We start from the raw sequence: 23080 nt of genomic DNA, 5'->3' as shown, positions 1-23080 counted from the left end.
AAGAAGATAGAGATACTACCTTGTACTCTATCAGATCATAATGGATTGAAATTAGAAATAAATGACAGAATAAAAAACAGAAACTTCTCCAATACTTGGAGACTAAATAATACACTATTATACGATGAATGGATAACAGAAGACATCAGGAGGGAAATAAAAAAATTCTTAGATGTAAATGAGAACAAAGACACATCATATCAAAATCTCTGGGACACTATGAAAGCAGTACTTAGAGGAAGATTTATTTCATGGGGTGCATTCAAAAAAAGAAGTAGAAATCAACAAATAAACAACTTAACACTACAGCTCAAAGCACTAGAAAAAGAAGAGCAGACCAATACCAAAAGTAGTAGAAGACAGGAAATAGTTAAAATCAGAGCTGAAATCAACGAAATCGAAACAAAAGAAACAATTGGAAAAATTAACAAAATAAATAGTTGGTTCTTTGAAAAATAAATAAAATTGATAAACCCTTAGCCACACTAACAAAGAGAAAGAGGGAGAAAACTCAAATTACTAAAATTCGGAATGAACAAGGAAACATCACAACAGACACGAGTGAAATACAAAACATAATTAGAAGCTATTTCGAAAATCTATACTCCAACAAAACAGAAAACCTCGAAGACATCAACAAATTTCTAGAGACATATGAATTACCTAAACTGAACGAGGAGGACATACACAACCTAAATAAACCAATTTCAAGCAATGAAATAGAAGAGGTCATCAAAAGCCTTCCAACAAAGAAAAGTCCAGGACCAGATGGGTTCTCAGCCGAGTTCTACAAAACCTTTAAAGAAGAGCTCATTCCAATACTCCTCAAACTATTCCATGAAATAGAAGAGGAGGGAACCCTCCCAAACTTGTTCTATGAAGCCAATATCACCCTGATACCTAAACCAGACAGAGACACATCGAGGAAAGAAAATTTCAGACCAATATCCTTAATGAACATCGACACAAAAATTCTCAACAAAATTTTAGCAAATCGCATACAAATATATATTAAAAAGATATATACAAATATATATTAAAAAAACCCACCACGATCAAGTGGGTTTTATCCCAGGGATGCAAGGTTGGTTCAACATTCGGAAATCAATAAATGTCATTCACCATATCAACAGACTTAAAGTTAAGAATCACATGATTATTTCAATAGATGCAGAAAAAGCATTCGATAAAATACAGCATCCCTTCATGCTCAAAACACTAGAAAAAATTGGGGTAGTAGGAACATTCCTAAACATTATAAAGGCAATCTACGCTAAGCCCATGGCTAATATCATTCTAAATGGTGAAAAACTGAAAGCGTTCCCCCTAAAAACTGGAACAAGGCAGGGATGCCCTCTTCACCACTTCTATTCAACATCGTCCTTGAGACTCTAGCCAGAGCAATCAGACAAACCAAAGAAATTAAAGGGATACGAATAGGAAAAGAAGAACTCAAACTATCCCTGTTCGCTGATGACATGATTATATATTTAGAGGAACCTGGAAATTTCACCAGAAAACTTTTAGAACTCATAAGTGAATTCAGTAAAGTAGCAGGTTACAAGATCAATGCTCATAAATCCAATGCATTTTTATACATAAGTGATGAATCTTCAGAAAGAGAAATTAGGAAAACTACCCCATTCACAATAGCATCGAAAAAAATAAAATACTTGGGAATCAATCTCACAAAAGAGGTGAAAGACCTCTACAATGAGAACTACAGAACACTAAAGAAAGAAATTCAAGAAAACCTTAGAAGATGGAAAGATCTCCCATGTTCCTGGATAGGCAGAACTAATATTGTCAAAATGGCTATACTACCTAAAGTGCTATACAGATTCAATGCAATTCCAATTAAAATCCCAATGATGTACGTTGCAGAAATAGAGCAAGCAATTATGAAATTCATCTGGAAGAATAAAAAACCTAGAATAGCTAAAGCAATCCTCAGTAGCAAGAGCGAAGCAGGGGGTATTGCAATACCAGATCTTCAACTCTACTACAAAGCAATAGTAACAAAAACGGCATGGTATTGGTACCAAAATAGACAGGTAGATCAATGGTACAGAATAGAGGACATGGACACAAACCCAAATAAATACAATTTTCTCATACTAGACAAAGGTTCCAAAAATATGCAATGGAGAAAAGATAGCCTCTTCAACAAATGGTGCTGGGAAAACTGGAAAACCATATGCAATAGAATGAAATTAAACCCCTATCTCTCACCCTACACAAAACTCAACTCAAAATGGATCAAGGACCTTGGAATCAGACCAGAGACTCTGCATCTTATAGAAGAAAAAGTAGGTCCAAATCTTCAACTTGTTGGCTTAGGATCAGATTTCCTTAACAGGACTCCCATAGCACAAGAAATAAAAGCAAGAATCAACAACTGGGATAGATTCAAACTAAAAAGCTTTCTCTCAGCAAAGGAAACTATCAGAAATGTGAAGAGAGAGCCTACAGAGTGGGAGAATATTTTTGCCAACCATACCTCAGATAGAGCGCTAATTTCCAGAATCTATAAAGAACTCAAAAAACTCTACACGAAGAATACAAATAATCCAATCAACAAATGGGCTAAGGAAATGAACAGACACTTCACAGAAGAAGATGTACAAGTAATCAACAGATATATGAAAAAATGTTCAACATCCCTAGTAATAAGGGAAATGCAAATCAAAACTACCCTAAGATTTCATCTCACCCCAATTAGAATGGCGATTATCAAGAATACAAGCAACAATAGGTGTTGGCGAGGATGTGGTGAAAAAGGAACACTCATACATTGCTGGTGGGGTTGCAAATTAGTGCAGCCACTCTGGAAAGCAGTGTGGAGATTCCTCAGAAAGTTTGGAATGGAAACACCATTTGACCCAGCTATCCCACTCCTTGGCCTATACCCAAAGGACTTAAAATCAGCATACTACAGAGATACAGCCACATCAATGTTCATTGCTGCTCAATTCACCATAGCCAGATTGTGGAACCAACCTAGATGCCCTTCAGTTGATGAATGGATAAAGAAACTGTGGCATATTTATACAATGGAATATTACTCCACAATGAAGAATGATAAAATTATGGCATTTGTAGGCAAATGGTCGAAATTGGAGAATATCATGCTAAGTGAGATAAGCCAATCTCAAAAAAGCAAAGGACGAATGATCTTGCTGATAAGCGGATGAGGACATATAATGGGGGTGGGAGGGGTTAGCATTAGTTTTAGGGTTAGGTTTAGAGTTAGGCTAAGGAGAGCAGTAAGAATGAAGGAAAGAAGGACTGTATAAAGGGAAAAGGGTGGGAGGGGTGGGGGGGAAGGGAAAAAAAATAAACATCATTACCCTATGTAAACGTAAAAAAAAAAAAAAAAAATATTGTCTAAATAGTCTTACTACCAAAAGCAATATACAGATTCAGTGCCATCCCCATCAAAATACCATTGACATTGTTCACAGAATTAGAAAAATAATTCTAAATTCATTTAGAAGAATTAGATACCCAGAATAGCCAAGGCAGTATGAAGTAAGAAAAGTGAAGCAGGAGGCATTATAATACCTGATCTGAAATTAAACTGCAGAGCTGTAATAACAAAAACAAATTGACAAGAAGACCAGTGGAATAGAATCGAAGACACAGAAACAAACTCACAACCTGTAGATGTCTCATATTTGACAAAGGTGCCAAAAATATATCTTGGAGAAAAGAAAGCCTTTTTAACAAATGGTGCTGGAAAAATTGGATAGCTACATGTAGAAAAATGAAATTAGGCCGCCATCTTTGACCCTGAACAAAACTCAAATAGAAAGGGATCAAAGACATAGGAATTAGACCAGAAACCTTACAACTGCTAGAAGAAAACATAGGGTCAACTCTTCATCATATAGGTGCTGGCACAGACTTAACAAGACCTTAACAAGACCCCCAAAACACAAAAAACAAAAACAACAATCAATAGTGAGATGCTATTAAACTAAAAAGCTTTTGCACAGATAAGGAAACAATTAAGGATGTGACGAGAGATCCTACAAAATGGTAGAAAATCTTCGCCAGCTATTCCTGAGAGGGGATTAATATCCAGAATATTAAAAAAAAAAAAAACTCAAAAAAATGACGGAAAAACAACCCAATCATAAATGGGCAAAACAGCTGAACAGAAATTCTCAATAGAAGAAATATAAAAGACCAATAAATATATAAAAAAAATTCAACATCTCTAGCAATCAGGGAAATGTGAATCAAAACCACACTAAAATTTCATCTCACTCCAGTCATAATGGCAATGATCAAGAATATAAGCAACAATAAGTGCTGGAGAGGCTGTGAGGAGAAAGGGGCATTCATACATTATTGGTGGGACTGCAGACTGGTACAACCTATTCTGGAAAGCAGTTTCAAGATTCCTAAAAAAAAAAAAAAAACTAAAAATCTAGGGATAGAACCACCATCTATACAACCAGTTATACCATTCTTGGATATTTTCCAAAAAGATCTAAAATTGGCATACTACAGTGACACAGCCACAACAATGTTTGTAGCAGCACAATTCACAATAGTTAAATTATGGAATCAACCCAGATGCCTGTCAATAGATGAATGGATTAAGAAACTGTGGTATATATATAAAAAATGGAGTTCTACTCAGTCATTAAAAAGAATGAAATTATGGCATTTGCCAGTAAATGGATGGACATGGAGAATATCATGCTAAGTGAAATAAACCAAACTCAGAAACTCAAAGATCAAATGCTTTATTTCACATGTGGAAACTAGAGTAAAATAAAGGAAAAGGGGAAGGAAGATTAAGAGTACATAAAGAACCAAATACAAATTAATAGACTAGTGAAAAGAAGTCTAGTAGAGGAAGGAGAAAGAAAGAGGGGGGGAGAATGGGAAGGAAAAGTGGGCTATCATGAACTGAAATAGATTTCCATGCATGCATGAATTTGTCAGGATAAATCCAACCTATATGTAACAATAAAGCTCTTACGTCACCACCCGCGGCAACAATTGTGCAGATATTTATCGGAGGGGACTGGAAATAAACTATTTTTCCTATATTCACTAATTTATAGAGGAAGAGAGACTTTGAGAGAAAGATAGGCTTTGCTTAGAGGAAGAGAAACTTTGCTTATCAGGAAGAGAAACTTTGCTTAGAGGAAGATAATTGCTTAGAGGAAGAGAAACTTTGCTTAGAGAGAAAGTTTTAGAGAAAGAGAGGCTTCTACGCTTATCAGAGATCTATTTCTTCTTGAAGTTCTGCTGCTTCTTCTTAAAGGTGCATCCTGCATCCTGTGAACTAAGGGTGCGTCTATCTGAGGTGCTTCTTTTCGGAGGTGCTTTCTATCTGCTTGCCGCTTCTTCTTCTTCCTTTCTGCTAATAGCTTCTACTCCGCTTCTTTCTGCTAGCTGCTGCTCTTACTGTCGCGCTCCCGCCCACCGCCCGCTTATATTCCCTCCAGGAGGTGGAGGGTGGGGCCACGCCAGTTGCAATCAGGAGAGGAGCCAGCTGCCCTATCACGGCAAGGGTTAAAACGAGCAGGCCCAAGCAGGCGTGTTCGGGAACACCTGTGCGCACGTTGTGCGCATGGACTTAACTGAATACAGCCAGTGATAAATCACCTGAGTGTGCTTATGTTAATTAACCTCCTCACTGCCGATGTGATCAGGCGCCGTTCTGGTTGGCACAGCCCCCAACACTCTTATAAAAAAGAATTCTAAAAAAATTGCAAATTAAAAAGAACTTTGAAAAAAAAAAAAGCTACCTTAGAATTTTATAACCATTTACTAAAAGGAATCTACAGAATTATTCCAGAAAAGTTACTAAAGAAAGAAACACCAATAAGAAGAAACAAGAAAAAAACCATAAAAACATATCTAATATCAGAGTTATTACAATATATAATTTAACTGCATAGCTTTCAAGAAAAGAATTCTGTAAAGAAATAGGAATGTAGGCCATGTACAGAGGAAATCAGCGACCAACAGAAAACATCCTCGAGAAAGTCTGGATTTTGGATTTATGGACATGAACTTTAAATAGACAGTTATAAATATGTTCAAGGACCTAAAGGAAGCCCTCCTAAAGAATTAATGTAAGAAAACATCTCAAATGGAGAACATCAGTAAAAGTGAACTATAAAAAGATTTTAAAAAGAAGTTCTGGGGTTGAAAAGTAAAACAACAACAACAACAACAACAACAACAACAACAGCAACAAAACCTGACCTGATCAATCACTAGAGGGATTCAACCACAGGTCTGAGCTGGCAGAAGAAATAATCAGTGAATTTGACGATAGGTCCATAGAGATTATCCCATTTGAGAAGCTGAGAGGAAAGAGAACAAAGGAAAATGAGCAAAGTATCAGACACCTGTAGGTCACATCAGCATACCAACATGCACATAACGAGAGTTCCAGGAAAAAAGGAGAGAAAGCAGCAGAAAAAATATTTGAGGAAATAGCAAAAAAGTTTCTAAATTTTATGTGAAATATTAACCTATATGTTCAAGAAACTCAATGAACTTCAATAGTTTATATTTAAGCCACACCTAGAGACATCATGGTCTAATTGACAGAAATCAAAGTCAAAGAGAAAACCTTGAAAGTTATAAGAGAAAAATGGCTTATCATGTATAGGATGTCCTCAGTGATGCTAACAGCTTGTTACCAGAAATTATGGAAAAAGTGGGATGCAATCTCAAAGTACTAAAAGAAAAACTCTGTCCAACAAGAATTCTATATCCAACCTAACTCTTCTTCAAGAATAAGGAGAAATGAAAACATTTTCAGAAAAAAAAAAAAAAGCTTAGAGAATGCATCACTACTTTATCTATCCTACAACAATACTAAGGGAGTTCTTTAGGTTGAAAAGTGCAGTAATTTCAATTTACATAAAGAAATAAAAATGATAAACGTGATAATATAAGGTAAATATAAAAGAGTATAAATGTATTTTTGTTTGAAAATCTTTTCTCCAATTTTAAGACAACAGTATAAAGGGATAGTTATGAACTATCTTGGTGGATTTATTAAGAGGTTATTGGTATGACAGTAATGGTAAATAAATAAAGAGGAGAGGTGAAGAGGGGAGGTATATTGGAACAAAATTTTTATGTACTATTGAGATTAAGACTGTATTAATCTGAAATAGATTACTATAATTATGATAGTAATTATAATCCTCAGGGCAAACACTAAGGAAATAACTAAAAATACATAGTTAGGGAAACATCATAGAAATTTAAGTGCTACACTAGAAAATACCTACCCAGTTAACACAAAAGAAGGCAGAAATTGGAATAAAAGAAGTAAAAAGACATAAGATATACAGAAAATAAATAGCAAATGGATGTAAAGTTCATTTTATTAGTCACTGTATTAAACATAAATGGATTAAGCTCTGTAATCAAAAGGAAGAGTAGATTAAAAATGATACATATATGGGCTTTCTGTGAGACACATTTTAGATTTGAAGACATAGAAGGCTCAAAGTAAAAGGACAGAAAAGGTTTGCCTTGTAAGTGGTAATTAAAAGATCATTGAAGTGACTATGCTAATATCAGACAAAACACACTTTAAAACAAATCATTTCTAGATACAAGAAAACACATTTTATAATGATAAAAGGGTCAACCCATCAGGATGATGCAACAAATATAAATAAATATTCATTTAGCAACAAAGAACCTAAACACATAAAGCAAAAACCAACAGACTTGAAGAAAGAAATAAGGAAGATCACAACACTTATTGTTAATAACAGATACAAGTCAGACAATCAAGAAAAAAAAAAAAAAACAGAAGACTTCAACAAGAAACTAGACATGATAGACATCTATAGAACATGCCACTTAAGACCAGAATACACATGCTTTTTAAGCACAGGGAATATTTTCCAGAACAGACCTTACATTAGGGCACAAAAGCACCCTCAATACACAAAAAAGCCTCAAAAATCATTTAAAGCCTGTTCTTTGAGCATAATAATATTATATTAGAAATCAATAATAGAAAATTTGGAAATCCCAAAGGATGTGACAATTAAATTTACATTCTACCAAATAACCAATGCATCAAAGAAGAGATCAAATGGGAGATTAGAAATTTTTTTGAAATGGATAAAAATGGAAATAAAGAAAACTAAAACTTATGAGATGCAACTAAATGGGTGCCTAAAGGAAAATTTTTACCTATAAATGTCTATATTTAAAAGAAAAGTTTCAAATCTGTAGTTTAACCTTCCATATTAAGAAACTAGAATTTTAAGGGCAAGATAAATCCCAAGAAAAAAGTAGAAATAAAATAATAAAGACCAGAATGGAATAAATTAAATAAAAAGTAGAAAAGTAATAAAGGCAATCAATGAAAGTGAAACTTGGTTTATTGAAAAGATCAACAAAATTGACAAAACATCAACTAGATTGAGCGAAAATATTCAAATTATTAAATCGGTAGTGAGAGAAGGCACACTATGATAAAACTTACAGAAAAAGAATTATAATGGAGCATATTATTATCATAATAGTCCCTTTACTTATTTCTCATTTTTCCTCTTTTGCTGACTTATCTTAAGGATCCATGATATAAAAATAATAATTGCTTACTGATTCTAGGGAAGTATAACTTTTATAGGAAATAAATAGAAACAGAAAGTAGATTATTTGCCTAGAACAGGAGGGTCTTGCAGGGGCGGTGTTGACAGATAAAGGATACAGGGTATTTTGGGGGGGTGATGAAATGTTTTAAAGTTGCAGATGTCAATATACAAAAAAAGCACTGAACTATATACTATATATATTAAATGGGTAAATTGTACAGTACATAAATTTACCTGTTAATAATAAAAAGAATCCTTAAATCAGTCTTTCCTCACTCAGTGCAGGAATTCCTTGTTGTGATGACAACTTAAAACTGCCTTCTTAAAATGTCTAGCTGTTGACAGCTCACTGCTTTGTGAAACAGCTCTTTGATGGACACATACCAGTAAAAGCTTCCTCGTGGCGATCTGAAATCTGTCTCTTGTTACATATACCAGTGGTTCTTTTTACAACTCTCAGAGCCTCAATTAGAGGAATGTCATCCTAAAGCCCAAATATAATGTTCAGAGGTGTGTTTGCCTAGTTGCATTTTAGACAAAGATTTTTAACAAACAAACAAAAACAAAAACCCTTAAAAGATTAGGAATCTGTATTCTTCGTGTAGAGTTTTTTGAGTTCTTTATAGATTCTGGAAATTAGCGCTCTATCTGAGGTATGGTTGGCAAAGATATTCTCCCACTCTGTAGGCTCTCTCTTCACATTTCTGATAGTTTCCTTTGCTGAGAGAAAGCTTTTTAGTTTGAATCTATCCCAGTTGTTGATTCTTGCTTTTATTTCTTGTGCTATGGGAGTCCTGTTAAGGAAGTCTGATCCTAAGCCAACAAGTTGAAGATTTGGACCTACTTTTTCTTCTATAAGATGCAGGGTCTCTGGTCTGATTCCGAGGTCCTTGATCCATTTTGAGTTGAGTTTTGTGTAGGGTGAGAGAAAGGAATCTGTAATTATTGGACTTGATTTGGACTTGAATTTCCAAACTGCAAAAGTCAGAGCAGAATAGTGTCTACTACACTTTAAATGAGACTCCTTCAACCTAGTGGGACTTGGTGCCTACTACTCCTTATTATTCATACAGTTCATGTGGGTTTTTAAAGATATGCATAGAAGTAGGGGACATACCTATAGCTACCAATTTCAAAAGTTTTAATTTGTACAAAAAACTCTTGACTACAGATTGCAAATGCAGGTGCTTCCAAGATACCAGGCATGGCCCCATAGATGACCATCAGCTGATATAAGTTATAGGGAGTGGTGGGGACTATGGTTCATTAGACAGAGGTGCCACAATTAAAGAGGAAAAGAGAAACCAGGCATGGTAGCACTTGCCTGCTTGGGAGACTGAAGTAGGAGGATCACTTGAGTTCATGAGGTCAAGACCAGCCTGGGCAATATAGCAAGAACCTGTCTCAAAAATAAACACACAAATAAGAGGGGAAGACACTGCACTGATTAATGCACTATTGGCCTTGATATGAAAGTAATGGGAATAAGCCAATTTTTATCACTAGAAGTAACCAGGGGACTTTTTATAACTTAAAAAGAATCAAAAACGTCATTAAGGTAAAGGGAAAGAATTGGTCCCACAGCTGGGCTTCAAAGAAGCAGTGAAGAGAAAATGAATAAAGTTATTTGCTAATTGTACCCATGAGTTTGTATTCCATCTTTTAGTTACCAGGTTTGTGTGACTGTGTCTTCAGATAAATTACATGATACAATACTGACCTTGTTAAGGGTTTTGTTCTGCCTTTATAAACTTACAAATGTTTCTCGAGAGAAAGGCTGACATAGCACTGTCTTACTCATGAGGTATGATGCACTAGGGTTCCAACATTAAGAAAGTCTATTTCTGATGAGCTACCTTCTGTTTGGCATCTGGTTAAATATGGAATAATGGATTATAGAAAAGAAGAACATGCATTTTTAAAAAAATTATTTCTCTTTTCTTGTTAGTGTTCGAAGTTGAACCCAGGGCCCATGCATGCTCGGCAAGAGCTCTCCCATTGATCTACATCCCCAGCCCAAGAAAATGTATTTCTGTTCAATATTTGTACTTTGAGTATAAAAAAATAAATGAAACTCTTCATTAGGTTTTATATTAAAATTAAATTGAAAATAATTTCAATCATAGCACAATAAAGTGAGGCATGAAATTAACAATTCTTAAAAAAGAGAGCGATGAGACTGTTGCCCCCTGCACGTCCATCACATGGTGGTCACTGGTCTCACTGCACTGCTGTGGCCACAGCTGGATTCCTAAAGCTGAGATTTGGTCCTCTGATCAGCATACAGCAAAGTGCATAGTTTACTTTCCTTATAGCAAACTAAAGTATGTTCCATCTTTCACATACCACATCACTCAGAAAAATGCTAGGTCTGAAATAAAATTGATGAAGAATGTGTGTGTTCAATATTTTAAAAAGCCCAGTTATAATAATTTTAGCATTTCTTTTGACCGACTTAGGAGAACTGTGAGAATTCTGCAATCGTCTCACTTTTTTGTGGGGAAAAAGCTAATGCACACTTCTCAGGAGCTATAGTCTAAGGCATTTTAGTGAAGGAGAAATCTTAAGAGATAGGTTGTTTTCTGCTACAAAAATGCTTGGAAAACAGGGGGAAAAATCATCACCACAAGTAGAAGGACAATCACTTAAAAGGCTCACACTCCTGTATCACTGATGGTATTGCTACTAAAGATTCCTCTCTCTGTATGCTTCTTCTCTCTCATTCTCATATGCACACACACACACACACACACACACACACACCCCTCGCTGCACGTAACTTGAAAAATACATTCCAATGTGAAAATTCCCTTTGAAAATTGAAACGGCCTAAATTAATCATCCACAGATGTTCTAGACGTAAGAAAATGCCTGCTATTTCCAAGAATGCAATAGGCAGAACATCTTAAAATGGCATAGGCACAAATCATATCATAAAATGAAAATAACCATATTTAATAGTAACTTAAAAACGTTGATATTTCTCTTCAACAGATCTGGAATTTTTCTGAATTAGGGATAAAAAAGAAAAATCAGTCTTACCTCCAGAGGCTGCATATAAACCCAGATGTGATGAGATGAAATTCTGGCATCCACACTTGGTTTACAGGACAGAAGCAATGGTTTTCACAGGAATGGCTGAAATGCTTGGTTTTGATGGGGGGTTTTCTTTGGAAACAACTACATCCAGATGAAGGCTATTTGATTTGAGTGAATTTTCTAAAAAAAGTTTATTAAATAAAAAGAAAAAAGAAAATGTAAATTTTAATGACATTAGCCTTAGAAGATTAAAGTATATTTTAATAATTAATTCAAAATTTTACAACATATTCTTTGCAGGTTTGAAATGTGCATTTTTTTTGAATAAACAAAATTCAAACAAAGAAGTCCCAATAAAGAACTGCAGTATAACTCAGAAGGGCAAATTTGGATAACTTATTAGTCAATTTACCCCATGAACAAGTACCATGTATTGTGCAGCATTTAGGGATAAACCATATAAAATATTTATACATTACATCAATCATTTTATTTCACATAAAGCCCTGTGTCATTGTGTCAACTATAATTAGCAACATGTGGACATAAGGAAGATTTAAAAAAATAAAATTCCATTTGTTAAGTGATGAAAGAGAAAAAAACTTACCCTTACCTCTCCTGTAGGTCTGAGAGGTCGGACATATCAACACTTTTCTCCTGCTCTGAGGTCGCCACTGTGAAATCCTGTCCACTCTTATTGGCAGCCTTTACCTGTACTGCCTTTGATGAGCCTGAGGATTCCAGAGAGGTTAATTAGTGATGGTGCTGGTCTGAGGAATGAGCTATTGTTTCTTTACTGGTTGGAAGCTTTGGGCATCAACATCAAACACAAATAATGGGAAAATTGATAAGATTATTAATTTCACCTTCCTCCTATCTTAGAGGTTCTTTGGAGTCAGCCACACAAGTAAACTGTATAACACCACATGTGATCTAATACGTGCATAGCTGGAATATCCCCAGAAGTAAATATACAAGAAAACTGAAACATGATCTAGAAAAAAATGTGAAAATACCACTTTTTTTTTTTTTTTTTTTTTTGCAGTGCTGGGGATTGAACCCAGGACCTTGTGCTTGTGAGGCAAGCACTCTACCAAGTGAGCTATCTCCCCAACCCTGAAAATACCACTTTTTAAACAAGTGAAAATGATAAGATAGCCAACAATCTTATAATAAGATTATTATTATAGAACTTACAGTCTTAAGAAGACACAGCCTACCAGAGTCACCCAATCCTTTGGGTGACCAAGAGAAAGCATCAAGTGATTCGTGAAGGGACAAAGGGCTGACTTCAGCAGCCTTCTCCACAGTAACACCTAGAAGAAAATGGAATGTCTGAAAAAATGTGCACCCTCACTACTGTCAAAGAACTCTGCAGTAAGGTCATCAAATTTCCCCCAGATTCTCAGGTTTAACAACAACAACAAACTACTGTAATATCCTTTATGGGCAAAGGTTTGTGGGAAGGGATCTCTGAAACATTGAGCAGGACTGCAAATTGTTGCAACACTTCTGGAGGGCAATATGGCAACAAGTTTTAACATTCTCAAAATTATTTTATCTTCTTTGTCCAGTTATATCCAGTTATAAGAATTGAAGGAAATAATTTTGATGAAACTAACAATTATTCATATATAAGAATGGGGGAGGTATATAGCACAATAAAATGGAATCTATAACCACCAACACATTTGCAAATAACGAGAAGGGGAAGGTAATTAGTTTATTTAATACCTATATATTTGACGCTGGCACAGAGAAGGAAAATGAAGCTCAGAAAAATTAACTTGCCCAAGGTTATCCAGCAATTCTGTGTAGAACTGGAAATCAGGTTCTTACTTGTGACTTGGAAACCAACTCTTTTTATGCCTCACAGAAAGTTCTCTTTTTAGTATGTGCCAAGTGAAAATGATAGGGAGTAGAGTGGGAAAATAGGGTTGTATTAAATGCCACTTTATAACACAAAGGTGTGAAAGGGATACTGTTCACTATGCTGCTTTTTCAACTTCTCTCCTCTGAATATCATAAAAGAATTTCAGCATTTATAATACAAATAACAAGAGATCCAAATTACTATGAAAAACTAGAGTCAATTATTGTTATTTTAGGCAGTTAGCTCTATAGACTCACCACCAACACATTAGAGGATACTGAACCATTGCCCCCGGGGTCAATAAATACAGGGTTAGGTTTCAGTTACTCTCTGGTCACAACATTTTTGTCAACCAATCCAATATATCATCTTGTCTTATGTGTGTTTCATGTTTAAAGACACCTTAATATATGCATGACCAATAGCAACAGTTCATGCCTAAACTACCTAACGTATTTTCTCTGCAAGGTACATCACAGTCTTTTTGCCCTTAGTAACCTGGACAACAGTACGCTGAAGGAACATTTTCAGCACACAGTCCACAAAAAGCACAAAAAATGCAAAACAAAACAAAAAACAAAAAAAAAAAATTGGCACTAACAAAATTGCAAAAGGACATTTGTTACAGTATGACAGCTGAAACAAGAAGGCTGTATGTCCTGGTTCAGTCCTAACTAAAATTATGTATGTTGGGCAAGTCAAATATTTTGCCCTTCTGTGCACCTTCATAAATGACCACAAAAATACATTAAGTCTTGATGTTAAGATTACAAATAAATGTTACAAAGTAGAAAAGTATGCAGTCTCTAAATCTGCGAGGAAAAAGGATCGACTTTATTAAGGTTGAAAAGCTATACAATGGGAGCCTGAGAGGCACACGGCAGAAGATGGCTGCCGCTGGGGCTGTGGACACTCAGCTGATGCTCGGGGTCGGGCTGATGGTGGCCATCTTTCCACCATAGAAAAGGACACAAATGGAGAAGTTCTGTGGGTATGGTGTTACCCTTCCATGACAGCTGCTTTAAGGAATCTGCTGCTCAGAAAATGCAGATGAAAACAAACTTCTCCATCCCTGAGTCTTTGGGCAGTACAGAGGAATGTGGTTTTATATCACAGCAACTGAAGTTCTAGATTCTTCAATTTTGAAAAAGGTGACTCATTTTTCTATTGTTCTGACCGCCAAAGATTATAATCCAAAGAAATATGCCGCCTTCACTAGGATATTGTGTAGAACGTACCTGAAACATGGGAATCCAGTTAAAATGATGGAGAGTTACATTGCAGCTCTTACCAAGGCGGATCTACCAGAGTGAAGAAAATGACTCTTTCCTTAGCAAGGATTTTGATGCTTGAAAGACGTACCTTGCAGGCTCCATCAAAGATAATATATCTCAATTTGGAATGGGAACTGTTATCTTACACACTGCATTGATGCTAGAAAAACAAATTTTCATCTATGACCCCCAAATAGAAGCTTTTTATGAGTTTACCAGGACTCTGCCTGCCCTGGTGTGGCATCGACAGGACTGGATCATCCTGCATTCTTATGTGCACCTCACTGAGGAGCTGGAAGACCTGCAGATGTGCACAGGTTACATTGCTGGGTTTGTAGACCTGGAGGTGACAACCGACCAGCTCTCTATGATGTGTTTGTGAATCTGGCAGATAGTGAGATCACCATTGCTCCACTTGCAAAAGAGTCCATGACAATGGGAAAATTGCACAAAGAAATTGGCCAGCTAATTGTTCAGTCTGCAGAGGATCCAGAGAAGTCAGACAGTCAGGTTATACAGGATATTGCCCTAAAAACAAAAGAAATCTTCACCAACCTAGCACTGTTTTCTGCTGTTTTCTGAAGTTTCCGATGATAGAGGAAAACTAGTCCTCAATTTGAAGGCACTAAACAAAAACGATTTCCACCTGCAACAGAAAATTTCCTTTACCACCTAGCAGCAGCCGAAGAAATGCTCAAACTCTGACTGTGAGATTGGATGTGCGCTGATGATGGCTAGAAAGCTCTTCCTTCTGATTATCCACTGACTGTGGAAAATACTGGAAATAAGAGGAAATGTTATATTTTTAGTGATCTATTTGGAAGTATTGAGATTTGACTTGAAAAACACTGAAACACATGAAAACACTTGTGATTTTCTCCCAGCTATTAGTTTCCTGCCTGCTGTCAGCACCTGACAAAGTGCTGTAACTACTCTGTGTAAGGAATGACTGCCCAGTGTCCCGGAGTGAGGGGGAAGCTCTATCCTTGTGCAAATCACAGCCAACGCAAAAGCCTTCATTATTAGTTCCCACGTCTCATCCTGTACCATAAACTAATGGTTTGTTACCAGAAAGCAGCCTGAAATTTTGCTTTCTAATTCTTCTAGGAAGAATTTTAATTCCTCACGAGGAACTCTTCTTTCTGAGCCAAACCAAGTTCTTTGCAGAACTGTCTAAAAGATCATTCAAGAGCTCCTGCAATTGCAATTTCTTATAAAAGAAAAAATTCTTTTCTTGGCCTTTGAACATTTTGCCTATATTATGAGGGTTTTGCATAGATTTTATACTTTAATAATCCATATTAATACTACGCAGAAGTAAGCATATGGCAGCTGAGCCATTAGACCTCTTCAGCTAACCCTGTTGCTAGCACTAGTCTTTATAGATGCCAGTCCTTATATGGTAGAGTAAATAAACCCATTTTGAGTATTATTGTCTGTAGGACTGAAACAGTGATTTTTTTTTTATAATCGGTAAAGGAATGTGAGAACTAGATTCTTATAGGGACCAGGCAAGAAAATGTCTTCAAATGACTCCAGTAAAAATAATTTGGCTATAGATCAAGGTGACTATTCTTGTTCAGTTGTGTACCTTCATAATTGTAGAACTTAAAATTGCCAAATAAGCCTGAAGTTTAAAATTACATACTTGTTATTTTGTTATGTATATTTGTATTAATTTTGAAAGATTAATTTTCACTCAGAACTGATGTCCTTTGAAATTATATGTGGAAACATTTGCAAAACAAGCTGTCTATTGGATTTTTCATTTTTTTCTTGGTGTTAGACAATTGTAAGTAAAAATAAAAATAGCCTCCCCCACCTTCCTTAGGCAGGGACGGGGAGGACCTGAAAAAAAATTAAAAAAAATAAAGCTATACAATGACAACATACTTGCATTTAATGACAGTAGATACAGGGTGAAAGAAGACATGGAAAATACTTACCAACAGGAATGAGTTTCCCGTGTGCCCAGTTGTACTCCCTGGTGGATGACAAGATAATAAATACTAGAGTAACTTAAAATTGAAAAAGACAAGGGATGCACTTTCAGAAATGTCTATGCCAGGCAGAGATAAGGAACTGAATGACCCGCATCAAATTTCCAAGGGTGTGCAATTCTTTTTTGGTCTAGAAGTGCTTTGGTGATACAACATATTTTGCATTCCTGAAACCTAGTGCAAGAAATACACAAAAAGCAGGGTAGAGCAAGTTTAGCATATTTCTTGAAAAACTACACAAAGCTAAGCTACAAAAGATTGGGCAAATTAGGAAAACATTAACAAAAGCACTGAATTTGGATAATTTCACATGTATATTCCTACAAAATGATCCCTCTAGTTTGGAAATTCAATGAAAAATGACTGATTATGGATTCTGTCAACTATCAACTCTGCAATAAATTATGTACAGGTGACCAATTATTAGGGTTTTTGCCTTGTCATTACTATATATCATGATCAAGACTATTAAACTACAGATAAATAAATAGACATACACATATTCACACATGTATGTGAAATACATGTATTCTATAGGAAAAAAATATAATGTATTTAAGGAAAACTCCCTTAGATGAAGAAAAAGAAGGATAAAGGGGGGGAAATTCACCAACCTGCTTAGCATTCTTTCCCTTCTGAGCTTCACTTTCTGTGGACTCACTGAAAACTCCAAGACCTTCCTACAGTGTGTCTTCAGAAGCAGAGTGGGGGTCACCTTCAGGAAGACCCTAAACAGAAACATTTTCCATTAAGCTGCTGTCATTAAAGCTAGGGAAACCTTCACTCCCATCTCACACTCTGAGCCCGCTGTTTCTTGTGAGCTCATCTGCATCAGAGAACTGGGGCTGGCTGGGAGAGCAGCAACACGTCCTTTCTTTCCCTGGAGGGTCATGAATGGTTCTCACACCTTTGCTTCTTTGGACGACTTGCTCATGACTTTCTCACTGGCAGGTGCACAGGATACACCATCTGAAACACAGCCACACCCTTTCTCCTCACCAAAGCCTCCCATCTTAGACACGTGGGTTTCAACAACTCCATAAGTTCACGTTACTTTTACCATCCAGTGGAGTTTCCTGAGCCATTTAAAGTGTTTCTGATTTGTTACTGTCATCATCTATTGTGTGGTAGTTGGGTTTTACCTGTTTTCCTCTTCTATGCCACCAATTTGAAGATGTCTCTCCCCCAGGGTTAGTGATATATACCTGGTTATCCACATTCTGATGTTTGAAGTCAACTGAATGAATATTTTGGAACTTCTTAGGGAGTCATGACTGAAGGTACATCTATTATAAGATCATCTTCAACAGCTGCATGAAGATTTACTTTAATTCTTATTGGCGAAACAAAGTCTTTGGGTCTCCAATGTGTGTGACAATTTCTACTTACAGAGTTTTTCAAGTGGCAGAAGTGCTCTTGTTGGGTTTTATCCCCCTTTGCTTTTTTTTTTTTTTTTTGGGCTCCAGGGATTAAACTCGGGGGCACTCAAACACTGAACCACATCCCAACCCTATTTTGTATTTTATGTAGAGACAGGGTCTCACTGAGTTGCTTAGTGCCTCATTGTTGCTGAGACTAGCTTTGAACTCTTCATCCTCATGCCTCAGCCTCTCAAGTCACTGGGATTATAGGCATGTACCACCGCACCTGGGCTCCCCTTTGCTTTTGATGCCCCAGGCATCTTGTCAGAATAATAAAGAGTTACAGTCAAGATCATGTGCTGGACATTTGGAGAATATCAGTTTCTAGGTGAACTCTCTTCGTTCCTGGATGGTTCAGTCCATTTGTCCTTTGGGAACAGGTTGTACTCAGGAAAATTTTGCCTCACTTGTGTCACTTGGGGAGGCCAGAAGACTGAGTGAGTTCAATGCCAGTGTACGCCTGGACAACCACTTCTCCTTTTCCTCAACCTCAGTCTTGACAGATCCAGTATTTTGTTGCTTCTTTCCCATACTTCCATACCTGCACCTCCTGCTGTTAATAGAAAATTAACTTTATCTTTAAAAATTACTTGAGATGAAATGCAGATCGTAGAATATCCTGGGCAAGTAGCTTCCTTCCAGGATTGTGAGTTCTTCTAGCACTAATCTTAAATGAGGTGGGTAGTTTTCTATGTGAGCAGTTCTGAGAAGGAGAATGAGAGGTCACTATCATTGTATAAGGCTTTCAAATGTCTAGCTTCCCATACTCATTAAAGGATGCTCATGCCTTATTGCTACAGTAATTTTGTCAGTGGACACATCTGGTTAAATACAATTATTAAACTGTCAAATGTAACACAGTTTTTGCATATAACTATTCACCTTATTACCAACTAGTGACAGCTTGGAATAGTTCAAATAGTGATGGCCAAATGGCAGCACCTAAATAGCTCCTCTGATCATGAGAAACAGCAATTTGTGACCCCATTTAGTGGATCTCGACATTCTCACTAAACCCCATGATGTCAACAAAGTGCTTCCGACACAAAACACCACTCCTGACAATCACAAAAACCTAAGAATCAACAAAGAGCAAAACTCCAGCACCAGCTGGAATCACACTCCTGAGAAAACCCAGGACAGGGACAGAAGAGACACAAGGCTTGAAGGACCAGCTGCTCACTATACCCTGGCAGCCCTTCCTGAATTTTTACTGAGAATCAAATCCTCTTCCCTCTTCACAAGATCATGGCCCTACATCAGTTTTGGGATAATTTAAACATTTTCCCTTCTCCTGAACAAGAGATTGCTGATCTGAGATGTGGTTCAAATATGTTTCTTAAAACTCCATTTACGTTAGACAACACACAAATGCACCCTCCTTGTGCAACAAACATTGTCCTGGTTGAGAGCCTTTCAACTTACCATTCTTTTTCTATTAAGCAATTCACTGCACTGAAGTCCCAAACAAGGGAACTGGGGAGGTAAACTTTGCAAAGAGGAGGGAGGAGAGGAGTAGAATGAGACTGATCTCTGGAACCAAACATAAACCCCTGGATTTAATGTCTCTTTAAATAAACTGGAATGGGCGGAAACCTCTGGATAACCAGCTGGAGATGCAGTTGGATGCTAAAGTCAGGTTCTACTTGGCCCTGGTGACTCAGAAGGGCTGATAAGCAGTGCTGTGGGGGGGGGAGCACTACCAAAGAAAACAGCAAAACAAAAACAAAAGAGGATATACTTTACTGCCTACACTTAAACAACAAAAAATGTGGTTATACTTTACTTCCTATACTTTAAACTTCCCTACTGTTAGGTTGGGATTTGAGCGGCTATATGAAGGAGAGCAAAACGACTGAGGCAACTGGCAGTGCGCCAAACAGTGATCAATCAAACAGGGGCAGATAAACTTCACTGACCCTTACGTTCACCTATCACTCAGCAGGACCCCCTGCCTATTCTGGCCTATAAAGACCCTGGGAAGCTGGGGCCACATGCAATTTTCTCCCACTCTGACCTGTACCCTGGGGGCCTGAGAATTTTGTCCAAGAGCCAAATTCCAATGAAGCTTGCTTGGGCAGCTTTCTGCCTGCTTTTGTTTGGCCGCCAGTCCTGCCCTTGAGCTTACATTTGGTGCCAAAACCCAGGAGGGTTTTGGAGCCTCCCCCATTGGGGTTGAGGTCCACCCTTTCCCTCAGAAGAACCAGGAGGTTCCGTTCCGCTCTGCTTCATCCCATTTCTCTCTATCCGGCAACAGATGGAGTAAGTTTTCTGGGCTTTGTTTTCCCATTTGCCTTTCCAATCTTTACCTTTGATAAATGTGAGGTCTGTCCATTGTGCGCACCGCAGACCCTGCCGGTTCCATTTGGACTCTGGTAGCTGTGGAGACATCCTAGCCTCCAGTTAGCCCTGCCCCCCAAACCCCCTGTTTATTCCATTCCAGACCCCCAAAGGTCGACAGACATTTTGGCTTTTGGCCTGTCTGCCATTTTTCAGGTGTACACAGGCTAAAATTGGGATGCCTTTTTCTGCTTCTCTGCATCCAATTGGGTAAAATCGGAAGACTAATGGGAAATATAGGGACCTCATTAGACCCCAAAACTCCTTTGGGCTATCTCTACCATAATTTTACTAAACTGGGACTCGCCCAAGACTTACCCATAAACGGTTGGTGTTATTATTCAACCATGATCTGGCCTTGGTATATTCTAGATAATGGCTCAAGAGGGCCTCTAAAGGGCACTCATGACCATTTGCAAGCTTGTTTTGGATTTTGGCGCTCACCCTGCCCTTTCTTCTACCTGTTCCACCACCCAAGTTCTCCTCACCAGCCGGTCCCAAACCCCTCCCTCTCCTTACTCTGGCCAGATTTCCCCCTCCTCTTCCTCCTGCAGATGCAGCTCCTCCTCCTCTTCCTCCTCAGAGCCCTCCCACTTCACCTCCTTCTCCTCCTCCAGAACATCCCTCCACCCATTCGTTCCCTCCTCCCCTATTAGCGCTCACACATGATCTCATCAGACCCCCACTGCCTAACCCAAAGCTCCTTTGTCCCCTCCAGGAGGTGGCTGGTGCAGAGGGCATTATCCATGTTCCATTCTAGAACTCCAGGATCTTTCCCAGATTGAGAAACGTTTAGGGTCTTTCTTGCTGACTCCTCTACTTATATTAAGGATTTAGATATCTTTCCCAGACTTATGATCTCACTTAGCATGTCTTTCTTCCACTCTCACCCCAGACTGACCATCCTGCATCCAACAGGCACAAGATCATGCTGACCAGGTCCACCTCATGAACATAACTCTCCCTACAGGTGCAAAAAGAGCCTTTTACCAGAACCCCAACAAAGTAATAATTAACAGCTGTATCATTTTTCCAGGACTCTTGTTGTTTTTTCTTAAATTCTATATTTTTTGAGCTCACAACATTGATGTTTTGATCAGTCCTATTTTTTTTGAACTTGAGTTTTTGAACATCTGTTACATTGCAATGGAAATCTCACCTATAAAAACTACAAGGCTTTTGTTTTTGTGTTATGTGTATATTGTGTTGTCTATTGTGTGTCCAAAAATCATGTACATATCATGACTTACAAGTCTCCAGGTGGTCAAGTTTAAAAATGTTAATTGATATTAATTATTTCTAGAACTTTTCTCCAACAGAAAAGAGACCACAAATACTGTTCAATATACCTATCTGATATCTTGTTTTTACAGTAAAATAAGAATTTGACATGGGTGGGATTACTCAACTGTGTTTCTTAGATTTACAGGCCTCCTCACACAACCAACCAGACCTCCCTGCAGACCGGTGGCATATCTCTCCAAGCAACTTGATTCTACTGTTCGTGGGTGGCTACCATGTCTCCGAGCACCAGTGGCAGCAGTTTAATTAACTAAGGAAGCTCTAAAACTCACCCTACTCCAACCAATAACTGTTTTTTCCACCCATTGACTACAGGACCTCTTAAGCCATCAATCCCTTCCACTCCTGAACCCATCACAGACTCAAGGATTTCATGTCCTTTTTATAGAAAACCCCACCATTACTCTCTGTTCTTCTTCTTCTCTCAACCCTGCTACACTTCTCCCACTGTCCCCTCCTCCCTCAACCATCAGCCATTCCTGTCCGCAGGTGCTGGAGGCCCTACATTCACTTCGTGAAGACCTCTTTGATTATCCACTCCCCTCATCTGGCCTAACCGTTTTTGTAGATGGCAGTTCTGTGCTGGGTTCCAATGGATGCCATAGAACTGTTTACGCAGGAGTCACCACCACCTCAGTTCTGGAAGCCAATTGCTTTCCAGAAGGGTCCACTTCCCAAAAAGCCAAACTCTTTGCTCTGATTAGGGCCCTAATTATATCCAAAGGTAAACAGGTTAACATCTACACAGATTCCAAATATGCCTTCTTGATCGCTCCACTCACATTCGGCTATTTGGAAGGAGTGTAGATTTCTCAACACAAAGGGGTCACCAGGTAGGAAAGAAAAATAGAGGGTTCTAAGTATGGAAATATATTCAGTAGAAGGGAAAAGAAAATGTTTCTTGGTAAGAAAGTCTTTGTGTGATAAAATACATGACGGTTTAAGCAAGTGCTAAGAAAGTCTGTGTAAGTAAAGGGCAAATTTCAACAATTTTGCATGTAACTAAGTTGGTTATATGTACATGAGACAATCAGTTAAAGCTGTTTAAGGTTTTCCTAAGGTCAAATACTAACAGCAACTCTAAGAGGTGGTAGAGGCATCTGCTGCCTCCCTGGCATCTTTACAAAGACAAATAACATCTATTGCTCAAGTTTCCCTACAGAAACGCTCAGCACTAGATCTTCTGACAGTGAACAAAGGGGGAACATGTCTGTTCTTAAGAGAA

General features: G+C 37.6%; 1 pseudogene; it reads left to right on the top strand.

Moving 5' to 3' along the window:
- Positions 1 to 14405: 14405 nt before the first annotated feature.
- Positions 14406 to 15497, top strand: LOC124964974 (DENN domain-containing protein 10-like; annotated as a pseudogene).
- The last annotated feature ends 7583 nt before the right edge of the window (positions 15498 to 23080 follow it).

Source organism: Sciurus carolinensis, chromosome 14, assembly GCF_902686445.1.
Source record: "Sciurus carolinensis chromosome 14, mSciCar1.2, whole genome shotgun sequence".
Classification (NCBI taxonomy): Eukaryota; Metazoa; Chordata; class Mammalia; order Rodentia; family Sciuridae; genus Sciurus; species Sciurus carolinensis.
Note: the sequence above shows the minus strand (reverse complement) of the source record. Positions and strands in the feature narration are given on the sequence as shown.